The following is a 13,705-nucleotide window of genomic DNA, read 5'->3' on the forward strand; positions in this document are numbered from 1 at the left end:
CTCTACAAGTGAGCAATATAAACCAACTTTTTTTTTTCTTTTTCCCATAGTCATCAGCTGTGTACGTATGACAAATTATGCCTTTCGATTATAGGCTCCTCGGGACTCATTGAAAGTAATACAGTGACCTTTTGCCTTACCTGGGAGTTTTCGGTCAGTGACATAATCACTACAGCTATACATCATATATGCATTCCATAAAATTATTCTTACACTTACCCTTTGCATTATTTTTTACTTTTGTTTGGTTCGGCTCTATACACGGTCACGAACCCACTATAGTACTCGCAAGTACACAGTGATTATTCCCACCATAGCAACGGTATGTCTCCTCACTCCTACCCCTTACCTGAGCCACCACACCCTGTACTCTTCATATAGCCACATTACCTAGCCCTGTAGCCTATCCTGTATTCCACCATATTGGGAGTTAAACAGCACCTAGCAGTCAGGTGTACTTCTTGATGATCAGTCTCTCTTTTCTCCATTTATTCTTTCTTTGCTTCTGAGCACGGAGATCACGCCAGATTGGCTGTTGTTGTTATCATTTTGTATTTATGTTACTTGTGTCTTTGAATGATTTTGTACCAATGACATTGTCATGTATGTATATTCTCATTTAATTATGCACCCTTTGATCATGTATCGCAGTTCCTGATGAAGGTCTGGTGAGGACCGAAACGTTGTTTATTTTTGCTGGACTGCATTAAAAAAATCTTCAAATTAAACAAAAGTTGGGAGCCAAGTTATATGTTTATATTATTCACGGGTTGGGCTCCCACTTGTGCACCACTTTTCAGCTGTGCAACGATATATTCACAATATTTATCACATACACATGTGGTCAAAATTGTTGGTAGCCCTCGTTTAATGACAGAAAAACCCACAATGGTGACAGAAATAACTTGAATCGGATAAAAGTAATAATAAATGAAAAAAAAAATCTATTAAAAATCTATTAAAATGAAAAATGAAAGTCAGACATTGCTTTTCAACCATGGTTACACAGAATTTTTATAAAAATAAAACTCATGAAATATGCCTGGACAGAAATGATGGTACCCTTAACTTAATATTTTGTTGCACAACCTTTTGAGGCAATCACAGGAATTGTTTGATTGCAGTAACTGTCAATGAGACTTCTGCACCTCTCGACAGGTATTTTGGCCCACTCCGCAAGAGCAAACTGCTCCCACTGTCTCATGTTTGAAGGTTGCCTTTTCCAGACGGCATGTTTCAGCTCTTTCCAAAGATGCTCAATAGGATTTAGGCCAGGGCTCATAGAAGACCACTTCAGAATAGTCCAATGTTTTTCTCTTAGTCATTCTTGGGTGTTTTTAGCAGTGTGTTTTGGGTCATTATACTGTTGCAAGACCAATGACCTGCAACTGAGACCAAGCTTTCTGACACTGGGCAGCACATTTCTCTCTAGAATCCCTTGATAGTCTTAAGATTTCATTGTACCTTGCAGTATTCTAGACACCCTGTGCCAGATGCAGCAAAGCAGCGCCAGAACATAACAGAGCCTCCTCTATGTTTCACAGTAGGGACAGTGTTCTTTTCTTGATATGCTTCATTTTTCCATCAGTGAACATTGAGCTGATGTACCTTGCCAAAAAGTTCCATTTCCAGTTCACCACCTGACAGCACCATTGGAGGACGTCCTTCTTACCCTCAGTGGGACAGGAACAACAAGCGGTTAAAAGGACCCTCCCCACTCCACCCACCAGTGTTTTTCCTGTCCCACTGCGGATAGGAACGGCAAGCGCGTCCTCCGACGGTGCTGGCAGATGGTGGGAATCGGGGGGCCCAGCCTTTCCCTTCCCTGCCGCAAGAAATCTGCGGCTGATACCTGCGATGGGGGGTCCCTCAGCCTCCCCAGTGTAGCACTGCTCCTGGGGTCGGGTCTGCTTCCTCCTCCTTGGGGGCTCTCAGTCCGGGTGCCTGCATGCCGGGGAGTCAGGGCAAAGGCCGCTCAGCATGCGACCAGCGCTAGCATGTGGCCGCAGCTTCTCCAGCGACCGCTTCCATGCGGCCGCTTCCGGGTCCAGCGGCCACGTCACTTCTGGTCGCGGCCAGCGTGGGGAATGGCGCCGGCAGCAGCGCCGGCCTCGGTGAGGGATTCAGCACGGTCACCGCGGCGGCGGTAAGGAGGGCAGGATCAACCAGGTAAATCCTATATAAACGTGCTAAGGGGGTCTGTATGCTGCCGGGCATCCTGACAAAGGAGCACTCGGCTATTCGGTTAACATTGTCCTTACTATGGAGGAGAATACCAGACCTGAGGGGACTGACCAGCTTCAGGGGCACGTGAGTGGGCTATAGTAAAGCCATACCACAAAGCTCTCCCCTCCCCCTGCTTCCCCACCTACGATCCCTTATGTATCTCTATCTATCCTAGGCAGAGCCTCCCATCCCCACATCCGAAAAGAAAAAATCTGGGAAAAATAAATGCCCAATATGTGCCACTAAGTTTCCAGAAAATTGGCGGAAGCCATTGTGCAAATCGTGCACTTCCAAAATTGTGGGTGATGAACAGGCTGCGTTACTATCCAGTATGAGGACAATGATTCGGCAGGAGGTTCAGGCTTCCATCTCAAGCTTGAATCTTCCCCAGGCAACTCAGTCAGAACCGCAAGCCTCACGGAAGAGGCCGAGAGAGTCTAGCCCCTCTTCTGAAGGAGAGGTTTCGGAGGATTCTGACCAGGAAGAGAGAGACAGATCATTGGGCAGGGGTAAAAGATATCTCTTCTCTGCAGCTGACACAGATGAACTCCTTTATGCTGTGCGTAACACCATGCAGTTGCAAGATACGCCAGAGGAGTCCTCGATCCAGGACGAGATGTTTGGCGGATTACATGCCCAGGTCACAAAGGTTTTTCCTGTTAACAACCACATCCGTTCCATGATCCTTGAAGAATGGCAAGAAGCAGAGAAGAGACTAGTGGTACCTAGGGATTTTAGACTCCGTTTGCCCTATAATCCGGAGGACATTAAAGTGTGGGATGAAGTCCCCAAAATCGATGTTCCTCTAGCGAAAGTGGCGAAGAAGACCTCAATCCCATTTGAGGACTCCTCCGCATTAAAGGATCCTATGGATGGCAAAGCTGATGGTCTGCTCAGGAGAACTTGGGAGTCCTCCGCAGCAATAATACGGGCCAATATTGCTGCAACATCTGTGGCCCGTTCAATGCATCTCTGGATTGACGATTTGGAAGAACATCTCAAAGCCAAGACTTCTTGAGATGTTATTCTCAAATCCTTGCCGTTGCTTAAACTTGCAACAGGCTTTATGGCGGACGCTTCTGCTGAGTCAGTACGCTTCGCGGCCAGAAGCAAGTCATTGTCTAACGCGGCCAGAAGAGCCATCTGGCTAAAAACCTGGTCGGGGGATATCCAGTCAAAAAATAAATTTGTGCGGTATTCTAGATGACATCTTAGAACAAGCCTCAGATAAAAAGAAGGGGTTCCCTGAGGAAAGTACAAAGAAGTACCAGCCCTTTCGTAGAACCCGACCTAGTCAGAGGACAGACTATAGGGGGAAAGGGAAGACGGGGAGGTGGTCTTATCCCAAGAGTGGAAAGGGTAGAGACTCCATCTTCCCAAGTACAGGTACATCAAAGCCAAACAAATGACATCAGGGTAGGTGGTCGGTTACAAAGATTTCTAGGGGGTTGGCAGAAAATATCCCAAAATCCGTGGATTCTGCAGGTGATTGCTCAGGGATACAAGCTAGAGTTCTCCAGCAGTCCCCCAGAGAGATTTGTGGTAACCCGACCGTGTCCGCTCTCAGACTCTTCTATGTGGACAAACATCCAGGAGTTATTGGAGTTAGAGGCGATAATTCCAGTTCCCATCTCAGAAAGAGGCAAAGGCCATTATTCCCATTTGTTTTCAATAAAGAAACCGTCAGGGGACTCCCGGACGATTATAAATTTAAAACCACTAAACAAATGGGTCCGGTACAAAATATTCAAGATGGAATCTATAAAATCCACGACGCCTCTTATAGACAAGGACATGGTGATGTGCACCTTAGACCTAAGCAATGAATACTATCCTGTCCCGATACACGCCTCCTACCAAAAATTTCTGAGATTTGCCCTAATGAACAAAGGGATATTACATCACTTCCAATTCAGATGTCTCCCCTGCGGGCTTGCTTCGGCGCCCAGGATATTTACCAAGCTGATGTCAGAAGTTGTGGCCTATCTAAGAAATCAGAATGTAACCATAGTACCATCTCTGGACGACTTTCTGATAATGGCGAGATCAGAGAAACTCCTCAGACTAGACTGCAGCTTCACTCTTTCCATCCTGCAGGATCTGGGGTGGATGGTGAACTGGAAGAAATCCTGCCTGGTCCCAGATTCCAGAATAAAATTTTTGGGAGTAATTTTAGATTCCAAACTAAGAACATCTTTCTTACCAGAAGACAGACTGGAGGCCTTGATCAGGCAAGTTCACCAATTCAGGAGAAGTACCCCCTCCATAAGAGAGGCAATGAGGATACTCGGCTTCATGACAGCATGCATACCCTGTGTGAAATGGAGCCAATTCCACTCGCGGGAGTTACAGAAAGAAGTCTTGGGATTTTGGAACAGGAAACAGAGTTCCCTGGACAGGAAGATGATTGTATCTCTGTCAGTGAAGAGATCCCTAACCTGGTGGACCACACCGGAAAACCTGGAAGCGGTTTTGTGCCTTTCTAGGAGGAGGTTCTGTGGATGTTTCAAAACCAGACATTCCCAGAATCCTCGACTTCCTGCAACTTGGATTTGATAAGGGCCTTCGGCCTAGTACTCTAAAAGTACAGATTGCAGCGCTTAGTGTTTTCTTTGATACATCACTAGCCTCCCATCCCTGGATAGCAAGATTTTCCAGGGCCACACAGAGAATGAGGCCACTTGTGAGAAAGCCAACTCCTCCTTGGGACCTAAACCTGGTCCTTAACACTCTGTGTAAAACCCCGTACTTGTTATCGGAAGATATGAGCATAGCCAATCTTTCTTTTAAAACTGCCTTCCTGATTGCCATCACGACAGCTAAAAGGCTGGGGGAGGTGCAGGCTCTTTCGATCCAGAGCCCATATCTTCAGATTTTTGACGACAGGATAGTCTTAAAACTTAACCCAGCTTTCCTCCCCAAGGTAGTGTCCTCTGCCAATATAAATCAGGAGATGGTCCTTCCTTCATTCTGCCAACAACCTAGAAATGCAAAAGAAGGGGTCTACCATAACCTTGACGTTGGGGAGACTGTTCTAAAATACCTGGAGGCGACGAAAAGTTGGAGACTGGACACTAACTTGTTTGTACAGTACGGTGGGCCAAATAGGGGTTGTAAAGCTGCAAAGTCAACCATTGCTAGATGGATTAAGACTATGATAAGCCTAGCATATACAGGCCAAGGGAAAGATCACCCGGATACTCTTAGGGCCCATTCAACACGAGCTATCTCTACATCATGGGCAGAGAAAGGGGGAGCCTCAGTTGAGCAAATCTGTAGGGCGGCGACTTGGAGCAGTCTTTCTACCTTTGCTAGACACTATAAATTAGATGTCGTATCAGATCAGTTAGCCTTTGGTAGAAAAGTATTACATGCAGTAGTCCCACCCTAGTTAATCATCCTTTGGTAATTCTCCAGTGGTGCTGTCAGGTGGTGAACTGGAAAACGGTAATTAGTTCTTACCGGTAATTGTATTTCCAGGAATCCACCTGACAGCACTACTAGTTCCCTCCCACTGCAAGTTTATACTATTGACTAATGTGATGTAACATTGGTGTATAACTGTTAATAAACTCTTTTTGCATCCATCCAGATGTGGTACTTAGAAAATCACTGGTGGGTGGAGTGGGGAGGGTCCTTTTAACCGCTTGTTGTTCCTGTCCCACTGAGGGTAAGAAGGACGTCCTCCAATGGTGCTGTCAGGTAGATTCCTGGAAATACAATTACCGGTAAGAACTAATTACCATTTTTTTGTCTCATCTGTCCATAAGACATTCTCCCAGAAGCTTTGTCGCTTGTCAACCTGTAGTTTGGCAAATTCCAGTCTGGCTTTTTTATGATTTTTTTTCAGCAATGGTGTCCTCCTTGGTTGTCTCCCATGAAGTCCACTTTGGCTCACACAACGATGGATGGTGCGATCTGACACTGATGTTCTTTGGGCTTGAAGTTCACCTTTAATCTGTTTAAAAGTTTTTCTGGGCTCTTTTGTTACCATTCGTATTATCCATCTCTTTGATTTGTCATCAATTTTCCTCCTGCGGCCACGTCCCGGGAGGTTGGCTACAGTCCCATGAATCTTACATTTCTGAATAATATGTGCTGTAAAGAAGCTGCGGAGACACCATCACGTGTTTCTCGATGCAAGCAGTGAATAGCCAGGCCTTTCCCCGGGAAGGAACAACCACGGGAAGGGCAGCATCCTATGAAGGAAAGCCACCTATGCCAAGCATGGTATCCATTTTTGCCCCTCATCAGTGTGGAGTAGGAATCTGGCTATTAGGAGCAGTGCCTAGTAAAAAGGCTACTCCACACTGATGAGGGGCAAAAACCCCGAAACAGCTGTCTGTGGATGGATACCATGCTTGGCATAGGTGGCTTTCCTTCATAGGATGCTGCCCTTCCCGTGGTTGTTCCTTCCCGGGGAAGGGCCTGGCTATTCACTGCTTGCGTCGAGAAACACGTGATGGTGTCTCCGCAGCTTCTTTACATGCATCTGCATATTTCCCATAAGGGATGGGGGCAGTGTTCTGGAATCACTGCGTTGAGAAACACGTGATGGTGTCTCCGCGGTGTTGGATGTTTGGTCTCCCCGAGGCCAATCATCTGTGCCTTTATAATATGTGCTGTAGTCACGGAACATCAAGCTGCTTGGAGATGGTCTTATAATTTTTACCTTTTAACACGTTTGTCTATAATTTTCTTTCTAATCTCCTGAGACAACTCTTTCCTTCGCTTCCTCTAGTCCATGTTGAGTGTGATACACATCATGTCACCAAACAGCACAGTGAGTATCTGTAGCCCTATACAAGCCCACTCACTGATTCCAAGATTGTAGACACCTGTGATGCTAATTAGTGGACACAGCGTGATTTAGCATATCCCTTTTGTCACATTATTTTCAGGGGTACCATAATTTCTGTCCAGGCCTATTTCATGAGTTTTATGTTTTAAAAAATTCTGTGTAAGCATGGTTGAAAAGCAATGTCTGACTTTCATTTGTTCATTTTTATAGATTTTTATTTATTATTACTTTTGTCAGATTCAAGTTATTTCTGTGACTATTGTGGGTTTTTCTGTCATTAAACGAGGGGTACCAACAATTTTGACCGCGTGTGTATGTGACAAATATGACTCTTCACATTTCCAGCACCGTCCCTATCTATTCCGAACCTGCACAAACGCCTCATCTTACTGATACCCCAATGCTGAGACCCTGCTGCCATATGTGTCCCTATTACTGTACCCGCTGTGTGGTTAAATACCAGCACTCCTCTTAGTGCCCCACATAATAATGCCCACTACTGTGCCCCTTACATAGTAATAATGCCTCCTTTGTGCCCTCTAAATGGTTACATTTTCCCTTAGAAAATATTAATGCCCTGCACAAATGCCCTAGAAAACAGTGTCCACATTTTGCAACTTTGATGGCCACATTCACTGAAAACCCCAATAACAATAATGCTTCTTAATTGCCCACTTAATATTTGGGGGACTCCGTGGACTTTATTCAATCTACAGCTCCTCTATACACGGTATGGAGGACCCACACCCCCCTTATACAGAGTATGATGTCCCCACAGATCCACTGGAAATAGAGCGCCCCCAAGGGCTGTGGGGTACTCGGAGCCGGGTCCCTTCGGTTCTCAGTGGGGGATGTCACGGTGGCTGACCCGGTTCGTGGCCCTAGGGAAACGTCCGCTGTAAATTGTGGGGGAAAGGTCTTTAAGGGGATAATGTTCGTGACGCCACCTGTGGTATTCGGTCAGGGTGACCGACGCTGCTTAGGGGTCCGCTGGGGTGATGTTATGGCAGCTAGATGGTATACCTTCCCACAGGTGAAGTATGTCCCCAGGGCTTCCCGGTGTGTAGCTGGTGGATGAAGTAAGGCGCAGTGAATAACGAGGACACAAGGTTGCAGTCTCTTTACCTTTACTGAAGGCTTCAGCGTCCACAGTCCACCAGATCACGGGGCAGGCAGATTCCGGCCGGTCTGAAGGCAAATCCAGAGTCCCCTTATCCAGGTGGAATTCAATAGCCTTCCTCTAGCGCCTGGGCGTTGTAGTCCCTCCCTGCTGAGCAACTCGGTAAGGTCCTCACAACTATTGTAGATGTTAAGTCTCTTCTCTCAGTCCCCCTGACGGATAGGACAAACCCGTATGATTGGTGGCCTGAGGCTTTTTATAGGGACCCTAGAGACGCCCCGACCCCCACAAGTTGCCACCCTGCCTCCTGGGTATATGGTTTGGCAGCCAACGTGGAATCAACTGTCCTGCCAGTCTCTGAAGTAGCGGCATAGAGATCCTTACTCCCTCTGTGTTCTGGCTACCGGTAGTGCGCTTCAGAAGGAGGCAGCCTGCTTCTAGCTGGTCTCCCTCTGATGTTCCTCTCCTTTTTGCTATGACTTCGTTGCTCACTCACTGCAACACAATTCCTTTCAAAGTCTTTCTTGGGATGCTGCCGCATGGGATGCAGGCGCAGCTCCGTGTACCCTCATCTTCCGCAGGCCGCAGTCTGGAGCTGGCTGGAACCCACTCCAACCAGCCTCTGCCAAACACGGTCGAGACTCACTGACCATCTCCTACTCCCTCCAGTCAGCTTCTGTCTAACTTCCTAACCAACCCACCAGTTTTACCTACGGTAAGTGTGAGGAGTGCCCTAATAGATAGAAGCATGGCTCCCCCTGGCGGCCTGGAGTATGAAGTGTGTATTGTGGTTGTGATACCTGGACAGAAGATCTCCTTCATTGCCTTCAGACGTAACATCACTCCCCCCGGTGGAAGAATAACATTACTGCAACGACCAGGACTCTGGGGCGCTGCATATACATTATCATGGTCCCACAGCTCCCCTATGCACATTACGATACCCTCACAGTTCCTTTATACTTGGTATGATGTCCCCTCTGCTCCCACAAAACACAGTGTAATGACACCCACAGAAGCCCACACATTGTATAATGGCCCCCACAGTAGAACCCACAGTGTATATTTAGACCCTCCACAGTAGTCCCCACACAAGCCCTCAGACTGTGTAATGTCCTCTACATTAGCTCCCATGCTGTATCATGGCTCCCTCACTTTGAGGACCCCCACAGATGTCCCTACAATGTATGAGAGCCCTCCACACTGTATCAGGGCCCCCCACAGTAGTCCCCACACTGTGTGATTGCCCCTATGGTAGGCCTTAAACTGTATAATGGCCTCCACATTAGCATCCATGCTGTATGATGGCCCTCACATTAGACCTAAAACTGTATAATTGCCCTGGCATTAGCCCCAAAACTGTATAATTGCTTCCGCATTAGCCCCCACACTGTATAATGGCCACTGCATTAGCAACCACTTTGTATAATTGCCAATGTATTAGCCCCCAAAATATTGAACGGCCTCCACACTTTAAGGGCCCCAACAGTAGTCCATACATTGTATTAGGGACCCCCACTGTTTCCAGGTCCCCCATTGTTTATGCCTCCTTAAGTTTTAATCAAAATAAAAAACAATGTATTCACCTAATCCTGGATTCTGCAGAGTCTTCCAGGCTGCCCAATGCATTCATAGTGTTGACGCACGCACAGGACACTGCGACTCTGAGTGTCCTGCGTGTGCCTCAGCGCCTCGGCTGTTCTGTAGAGCACAGGCATAAAGCGATTTGCGGTCTACAGAACGGAGGGCAGTAGTGCAGGGATATCGTGACACCGTTTTACCACAGGACTTAACTGTATGAGCGAGCCGCACACGCCGATACAGTTAAGAGAAGCATAGCTCTGGGTGAACACCTCAGAAAGTGGGGCCTGGAGCAACCACACCCTCTGCCATCCCCCCGGTAGCTGCTTTACTGCCCTATATAGAATGCCCACAAGATAACTTGTAGATCGGTGGATGTCCGATTACACAGATTTATAGAACAGGGCGCTTTTATCCCCATTAGAATGAAGTAGGAGAGCGCATGTTTGACCTCATTCATTCTGTATGGGACTACCAGAGTGCTTTACAGGGCTTTCTCTGCAGTCCTATAGAGAATGAACAGATCAGTGATCGAGCATGCCCACTTCCACTCCATAAAAGTGCAGTGACATCTGCTTAAAACCAAAATGCCCCTTTAATATAACTTTCAAATAAAGCCTTTTCTTGTGACTGGCTTTTCATATATATTTTTGGCTGTGCTTTTTGCACTGTGCTGTGCTTTTACATTGCTTTGTAAGACACCTTGTTGAATCTGTACATACAGGTGCTTCTCACAAAACAGAAATTAACACTTGAAATAGATCACTCTGTAATGACTCTATATAATATATGAGTTTCACTTTTTGTATTGAAGAACTGAATTAAATGACCTTTTTGATGATATTCTAATTTAGTGAGAATCACCTGTAGATGGGTGAAGCGCTTGTCTGGTACTGAGTGCCACTTCTCTGCTTCATACAGGTATCAGTCTAGGGCCTGTCTGACCTGTTGTATTTCATTTGCACATTTTATATCTGTGGTATAGGTAGTTTTCCAATGTGTTATGACACCTGTATTGACGCGTGTTCATTGTAGAATATCCTGGTACATCCATGAATATAAGAGATGGGGTCAGGTCACAAATTGGGGTCACCTACGGCTGCCTCCATTACCTTTTATGTATCCTCCTGATTCAGTATTTGCATCTCTTATAGTATTTATTGACTACATTTTAGTTTTATTCTGTAAACTGAGAGTTATCGCTATCTGATGTCTCTTATTCGCTCATCTTTATTGTATGTTTAGTGGGGAAACTGTTCACTAGTCTCAACGAAAAGCAAAATGCTGTTAATAATCGCCCCCTTATCATGGATGACTACCTTGATATGAAGATCAGAACAGTTGTACTTATTGTTCCTATGGAAACCTTTCCGTCTGCTTGTAAGACATTTATTCCAGCTGGTGACCTACTGCAGAAAAAATGTAATTTTTCTTGGAGTTAGAAAATAATTCTAGGTAGATAATTTTAATTGGGAATGAAGAGCAGAATGATGGCTTCTGATAATGGGTTGCCATGGTTTCCAGGTGCCCGGCCTGCACAGGTCTGCGGGGGTCCTGCCATCGGATGGCACAACCTCCACACGTTACTCATTGAGTGCTGTGTGTGGCTCGCGCCTACACGTCTTACCTGCATCTCCAGAGGATTAAGTCATTGTTTGATTTCTCTTTTCTCTTTTTCAGAAATATTGAGACCAAATGCTAACATTTTCTCAGTGTGACCGATATGAAGGAGATCTACATGAGTGATGGACCCCTCCTACTACAAATGTGTGTCCAGATGGTTTTTGCACATGTACATGGTCGTTTTACTATACAGTGCTAAGGGCGTGTGCAATATAACTGATAAACATGTATAAAGCCTCGTTCACACGTTCAGTATTTGATCAGTATTTTTTCTCAGTATTTGTAAGCCAAAACCAGGAGTGGAGCAATCAGAGTAAAAGTATAATAGAAACAGGTCACCGCTTCTGTATTAATCACCCACTTCTGATTTTGACTAAAGGTACCGTTACACTAAACGATTTACCAACGATCACGACCAGCGACACGACCTGGCCGTGATCGTTGGTAAGTCGTTGTGTGGTCGCTGGAGAGCTGTCACACAGACAGCTCTCCAGCGACCAACGATGCCGAAGTCCCCGGGTAACCAGGGTAAGCATTGGGTTACTAAGCACAGGGCCGCGCTTAGTAACCCGATGTTTACCCTGGTTACCATTGTAAATGTAAAAAAAAAAAAACACTACATACTTACATTCCGGTGTCTGTCATGTCCCCCGCCGTCACCTTCCCGCACTGACTGTCAGCACCGGCCGGCCGTAAAGCAGAGCACAGCGGTGACGTCAAGTGAACAGATCGCTGGATCGGTGTCACACACGCCGATCCAGCGATGTCAGCGGGTGATCCAGCGACGAAATAAAGTTCTGGTCTTTCTGCTCCGACCAGCGATGTCACAGCAGGATCCTGATCGCTGCTGCGTGTCAAACACAACGAGATCGCTATCCAGGACGCTGCAACGTCACGGATCGCTATCGTTCAAAAGTTGCTCAGTGTGAAGGTACCTTTACAAATACTGAGGTAAAATACTGACCAAATACTGGATGTGTGAATGCGGCCTTATACATGAAATGTGAATACAAAATAAAGTCTACTTTTATATATTTCTAGAGACGTGTGATCCCTGAATTCCTCATACATCAGTCTTTATAGAATCTTTTATACTATGCACCTATATTTCAATAATGAGTTGAAGCAGTTGTCTCCAAACCCTCGTTCCGGTTGGTGTCTCACCAGCAGTCAGTGGATTGGTAGCTGCTAGTGATGAGCGAGTATACTCATTGCTCGAGATTTCTTGAGCACGCTCGGGGGGGGGTCTCCGAGTATTTGTAACTCCTTGAAGATTTAGTTGTTGTTGACGCAGCTGCATGATTTACATCTGATAGCCAGCATAAGTACATGTGGGGGTTGCCTGGTTCCTAGGGAATCCCCACATGTAATCAAGCTGGCTATCATATGTAAATCATTCAGCTGCAGCGATGAAAACTAAATCTCCGAGCACTAAAAAATACTCTGAGGACCCCCGAGTGTGCTCGGGAAATCTCGAGTAACGAGTATACTCGCTCATCACTAATAGCAGCGCTTGCGCTGGCTTTCTCCATTCATTGCTATGGGAGTTTCATCATTCATTTTTTGATTGTCCTGGAGATGGGTGAAGGTTCAAAGCTCCTTAACCAAATAAGACTGATGGCGTGTAACCTGCACACGTAATGTGACGCTCACCCCACTAACCCAAAATAAGTCAACATTTGCTGGATAGAGGCTGGTCACAGCATTTATTGAAAGATATGAAAAAACATTCTTTATTATAAACACAACCTCATAAGCCATTGTGCTTGGGAGCGATTTGCCTGACGCCAGGCGGGAAGGTCCGTCATTGAAGCTATCCACACCACTACGATTTATTCCATACCGCCAGCGGTGACTTTCAATAATAATTTTTATATAATAAATACAACTAAATGTCATCCAGATCAATGTACATAAGACCTGTGTAGTGATGCAAGGAACTTTTTGTGTGCACTAAAGTAGGTAAAATATAAGAAGAACAGTGCACCTCCAGGAGAAAAGAGGCAGGGGAAAGGCTACGATTGTTAGTGGCAAAATGGTATAGCCTGAAGGCTACTAAACTAAGGCCTGGGAAAGGGACAGGTAATAATGTAAGAAGGCAATTTTATTTAAATCTGTGTTTCCCCATCCTTACAGTCCCCTTCCTTAGTATTGCACACTACCCCCTCGTCAGTCAGGCAGCAACCTCAATATTCATTTTACTAAAGAAAATCAATTAGAAAAAATGGCCAGAAGTGTCTCCAATGCCAGCCTCAAAATTCAACTTTATAGAAAAACTTGGTTTTTAACTTTCTAATGGTGGGATCATGGTATGCAAAGCGGAATCTCACAATTCTCCGTAGACCCCCACACTA

At 45.8% G+C, this 13,705-nt stretch overlaps 1 protein-coding gene across 1 annotated transcript in view; it reads left to right on the forward strand.

Annotated features, from left to right (window-relative positions):
* The window catches only part of LOC138670947 (pleckstrin homology domain-containing family A member 3-like), a 29,447-nt gene extending 17,056 nt beyond the window's left edge, over window positions 1-12,391 (forward strand). Inside the window, exon 8 of the mRNA XM_069758746.1 lies at window positions 11,409-12,391. The gene's annotated coding sequence lies outside the window, so the exon portion shown is untranslated. The remainder of the gene's footprint in view (window positions 1-11,408) is intronic.
* Window positions 12,392-13,705: the final 1,314 nt, after the last annotated feature.

The sequence above is a fragment of the Ranitomeya imitator genome, chromosome 3 (assembly GCF_032444005.1).
Source record: "Ranitomeya imitator isolate aRanImi1 chromosome 3, aRanImi1.pri, whole genome shotgun sequence".
In the NCBI taxonomy this organism is placed as follows: Eukaryota; Metazoa; Chordata; class Amphibia; order Anura; family Dendrobatidae; genus Ranitomeya; species Ranitomeya imitator.